Consider the following 5,382-nt stretch of genomic DNA (forward strand, 5'->3'; position numbering starts at 1 on the left):
GAGAGAAAGAGAGAGAGAAAGCAGGGGAGGGGAAAAGGGAGAAGAAGAGATAGACTCTTAAGCAAGCTCCACACCCATAGTGGACCCTGACATGGGGCTTGATCTCATGACCATGAGATCTTGACCTGAGCCAAAATCAATAGTCAGACACTCAACTGACTGAGCCACCCAGGCACACCAAGAGATATTTCTAATAACTTAACTATGACATAATGGAAAATATCTACTGTACTTTCTTACAAAAATTTTTGGTGCCTCTGACAGGGACAAAACAGTAAGTGGAAAGGATAGTGTCATAACCCAACACAACCATGCTTAGGATCTCACAATATTTATTTTTAAGTCTGAAGAGAAGTTCCTTTACGTGAACCACAATTTGGACAATGTGGGAGCTTGTTATATTTTCCATCTGTGTAAAAATAAACTAATATCAGTTGGTGATTAGACATATCAGGTACACTGTGAAGGCAGCTATTTATTTATTTATTTATTTATTTATTTATTATTTGGAAGCAGTATGCTTCTAAATGCTAAAATTCCAATGTTATGATTAGAACCATTAAAAGAAACAGGTAAATGCACTGACCTAGCCATATTTTAAAATGGAATCTCAGGGGCGCCTGGGTGGCTCAGTTAGTTAAGCATCTGACTTCAGCTCTGGTCATGATCTCGTATTTGTGAGTTTGAGCCCTGTGTCGGGAGCCTGCTTCAGGCTGTGTCTCCCCTCTCTCTTCCCCTCCCCCACTTGCGCTCTGTCTCCTTCTCTCACTCTCTCTCAAAATTAAAATAACCATTAAAAATAAATAACTAAAACGTAATCTCAAACATAATGATTCACCACACATGACTTGCATTGTTTTCTTTTACAATTATTAACTTTATGTATGATATAGATTTTAGAAAAAACAAAAAAGCTTGAGTTTTGGTGACTACATCCATAAATTTTAAAATAGTAATAATGTCTATTGTCTTTTTCCTAAATCTAGATTCCATTTAAAGTGAATTACCTCCAAAGTCAACCATTAAAATCAGTATCTCCATTGTAAGCCTGTTTATCCTCCAAAGAAGAGCTAAATCCAAGTGTTTTGTGAATAATGCAAAAGTTAAGCATTTAGCATCTAAATTCTATTTTATACAATGAAATAACATTTAGTTTTTATTGTGACTAGTACTGTTTATGGCAGCACCAAATGACAAAAGCCTATGTGGTTTAGCCTCACTTTATCCCATTAGTCATTCCCAGTAAGCTCTATGAAAATTGTTTATGTTGAATCATGCTGCTTTTTTTAAATCTTTCAAAACTCTATTTTAGCACAGACTAAATTCTCCCACTCAGCATCTAAAAAATTTAGTCAAATGAAAAATCAACATGTGAAGGATTTCATCAAATGAACAATCCACAAAGATTTGTACACATTTGAAAACAGCATATTAAGACTATACTGTAGTGCTCATTTCATTGAGAATTTCCTTTATTTCTTTTTTTTTTTAAATTTCCTTTACTTCTAACAACTGTTTTGCCAGATTACTGTGGAGTTTCCACGGCCTGGTGGTACTTAAGCTATAAAATTTTGTACTTAAACATTTAGAAAGTCCTAAATTACAGTGTATTGGTGCAGCTATAAAAGTTATATAAAAGTAAATACTCGTAGGCTTGTCAGTCATCAGTCGTGGTAGCTTGGGCTATAGGGAGAAAAAAAAACAATAGTAAAATATTGAATTCTTCACTCTCGATGGAAGGAAATGAGGGTCATGGCTTTGTGAAGGTTAAAATTAAACATTTCAGGTGTGTTAATGACCACCATTTTTAACGTTCATTCCTGTAGTTAACAATCACAGTATCAGTAGAATATCGTACTAGACAACTGTAAATTATAGACTGGTGTTAGCTAAATGAACCTGGAAGGGATCTTTCAAGTTTATTTTGCAATGCTTTTTCAGATTATTTGGAGTTAGTTGTGTTTGGTTCTATCTATCTCAGAGTTAACAGCAGAAAAAATCCCACCTGGGGGATGAGTGCATATGTCAAATAAACTGATCGTTTAATTATTGGATTTTTAGAAACTAAAAATGCAATAAACAGACCTGTGAAAGCCCAAGTTAAAATAGATAATATTCGTTTCTCTCTTAAAACATATTTTTTTCTTTTATGTCACATTTGCTCATGAAATTATTGGTCAGCTTCCTTGAATTTTATTTTAGATGGCAATTTATTGAAATACTTCTATCTGGAGGAAAATATTTCATTGGAATATAATGATGTCAAACTACAGAGTCTGTTCTTAGAGATACCAAAAATCAGTTGAAAAAACAAAACTTCAGTGAACACATTAATTTGATCTAAGCAATGATAAAGAATTCATTGATTCATTGTTTCATTAATATTGGTTTTGAAAGAAATCAACTAAATTTTGTTGTGTGTTTTCTGTAGAATAAATTTTAGTGTATCTTCACTTAAGACAAAGACATTCCTGCAAGGAAGCATAAAATGTCATGTTATTTCATTTAATTTAATGTTTTTTTTTAACACTGATGGTACTAAATCATCAAGTTCTTGAAGTCTGTGTGCAACTGCTTATATAATCCTTTGTGTTCTTACCACCACTCCTGAAACTGTCCTTGTTTTGTTACCAAAATATAAGAAAGTTATTGAACTTTTGTACTTTGTGCTTATTCTATTACTTTGATGGGGGAAGGGATTGGAAGAGCCATCTGTGACTTTATTTGGAAAAAGACACTTGAATTGGTTTTTATTTGGAGGCATGGGCAAGAAGGAGAACCCAGGGCAATAGACTCCCCACAAGGGTAGGCTGAGGACTGGGGTTGAGCCTCAGGCAAGTCTCCTGTTCCTGACATTCCCTTGCACAAATGCTTCCCCCAAAGGCTCTATGTCAGCCACAGAAATAGAGAGGCTGGGAGACCACTGTAGTTGTTCACTTTGTCAGGATATCAAACGATTTGGACACCAGCTTCACATCATGGGTTTTGATCTTCTTCACAACCACAGCCCTGGAGGAACTGAAATGGCTGAAGGAACTGGAGCCCCCACCAGAGCTGAAGCTGAACTGGAAGGAGCTCAGGCCATAGTTGAGTCCAGGGCTTGTGAGGCTCCCAAAGGCCAAGCTCGGCCTGAGTAGTGGTGGTCTTAGTATCAACACTCATTTTCTGCATTTTAGATGCCAGCTGGCTTTCCCTACGCTCAACAAATTTGTGGTATATGTCAATCTTGATGTACAGGGCCAGCTTTATGCTCATGAACCCCTGGTGCTAGCACAGCTGTGATGCTATGTATTGCTTGACTCACTGCAGGGAGGCCTCCAGCTTCTCTAGCTTGACATTGGTGTCCTTAACGGCTAGCTCCCCGCGATGATCAGCATCAGTGACGGTGACCTCCATGGAAGACTTCTGGCCTTGGAGGCCCTCAATCTCAGCCTGGAGTCAGCAGATGGATGTTCCAGTTCATCTCAGAAATCTCCATCTTCCTGTGACAGAGGTCATACCCGTTCTCCCCAGTCAATGGCTGCAGCTCCTTACATTAGATCTGGTACATGGTCTCAGCCTCAACCTAGCTGTGGTTGGCAATCTCCTTTTACTGGTGCTTGATCCCAGTGATGATGCTGTCCAGGTCCAAGGAGCAGCTGCTGTCCATGTACAGTAATATGAACATGTCCAAGATCTGGGACTGCAGCTCACAGATCTCCTTTTCATAAAGCTGTCTTAAGAAGCTTATCTCCTTGGTCGGCCCTCCCAGGCAGGATTCCAGCTCTACCTTATTCATGTAAGCTTTGTCTACATCCTTCTTGGTGAGGACAAAGTCATTCTCCATGTCTTCATACTCTTTGATCTCCCTCTCCTACTTATTCTTGAAGTTCTCCACCAGCCCTTGCATGTTGTCAAGCTCCACCTCCAGCTTCAGCTTCTCCTGGCTCAGTGTATCCAGCTGCCACCAAAGGTTGTTGAAGTAGCTTTCAAACATATTGTTCATGTTGTTCTGAGCTGTTTCTTGCTGCTGAAGGAGGCTACAGTTGGTTTCCAGAATGTTTTTCTGCTACTCCAGCTGCCACATCTTGTCAACAAAGTAGGAAAACTTGTCCAGGGTCTTGATCTTCTCCTTCTCCTAGGTGTGCACAACCTGGAGGTTGGGGCCCACTTCCAGCTTAATGGGGCTCAGCAGCCTTTGGTTCCCTGAGATAGCTGTGATGTTTTCCATACTTCCAGCCCTACCATAGCCCCTGAAAATAATTCATGCTGGCATCCAGGCTACCCCTGAAGTTGCTTCTACTGCCCAACTGTGATAAGGTCATGGAGTTGATGCAGGAACCAGGCATGCTCATGTATGAGTGGCTTCTGAAAGCCTGGGGGCTGAAATTGGACACTGTAAGACCTCTGGGTCACCATGATGGACATGATGAAGACTGGAGTGGAAATGAGTAAGCTTAACCTGACAGGGGTTCTAGAAGAAGCTGAGAAGCTGCTTTTAGGTGGAGACCTATTCTATTTTTATATTCTAAGTAGCTTTAACACACTAAGCAAAACAATACACATGGACATAAATGCACCTATTTTTCATCTTTGCATCATTTATGGACTATCTCTATCTTTATCAGTCTCTAATACATTAATGAAAACTGCAAAAGCAGACACCTGACATCTTAGTGAGTGATGGAAAATAGAATAAAAACAAGATGTCATCATGTGTGGACAAAGGAGAGCCAGCATAATATAGAGGCAGGAATATTAGCGTGTAATCAAAATATAAGAACTGTCAATAGTTTAGTTAAGCTATTCCATGGTATTGCTACCTCAGCCTCCATTTTGTTAGATCAAGCAGCCTGAAGGATTCAAGGACTTTAAATCGACACTAGCCACATCATATAAGTGCATGACCTAGAGAGCAGCCCACAGTCACAAGCAAATGTGAGTTCCTGAAATGACTTTGCCAACAACACTTGTCATCAAGTACCTTCAACCTCCAGTGCTTTTATGCCTTATGTGACCCCTAGATAAGACCTTCATTGGGCTTAATAAAGCTCCACTTTTTAGTATGAACTGACCAATCTGCTCTAGCCCAGGAAACCCAAAACAGTCCACCCACAGACTCTAATAAAAGCATGTTCCCCAGGTCTTGCCCTTTTTTTTTGTATGTACCCTGCACCAATCTCTCTGTCCCTTGAGTTGTGCCATGTACTTTCTCCAGGACTTATGAGGAACAGATTTCTCTGTTTCAATGTCTTGTGTCTGTTGTTGAACCTGGGCTTACCACCCAGCACCCTGTGCTTCACTTTCATAAAGTCATAACGATGGCCTAGTTTCATCTGTGATTCTGAGAAAAGTCCTTCATTAATAATGGAGTTTCCCAAACTTTCTCAGTTCATGACACCT

General features: G+C 39.5%; 1 pseudogene; it reads right to left on the reverse strand.

Annotated features, from left to right (window-relative positions):
• Positions 1 to 2,933: 2,933 nt before the first annotated feature.
• Positions 2,934 to 4,407, reverse strand: LOC115507865 (annotated as a pseudogene).
• Between the last annotated feature and the right edge of the window lie 975 nt (positions 4,408 to 5,382).

This window comes from Lynx canadensis, chromosome X (assembly GCF_007474595.2).
Source record: "Lynx canadensis isolate LIC74 chromosome X, mLynCan4.pri.v2, whole genome shotgun sequence".
NCBI classification, from domain to species: Eukaryota; Metazoa; Chordata; class Mammalia; order Carnivora; family Felidae; genus Lynx; species Lynx canadensis.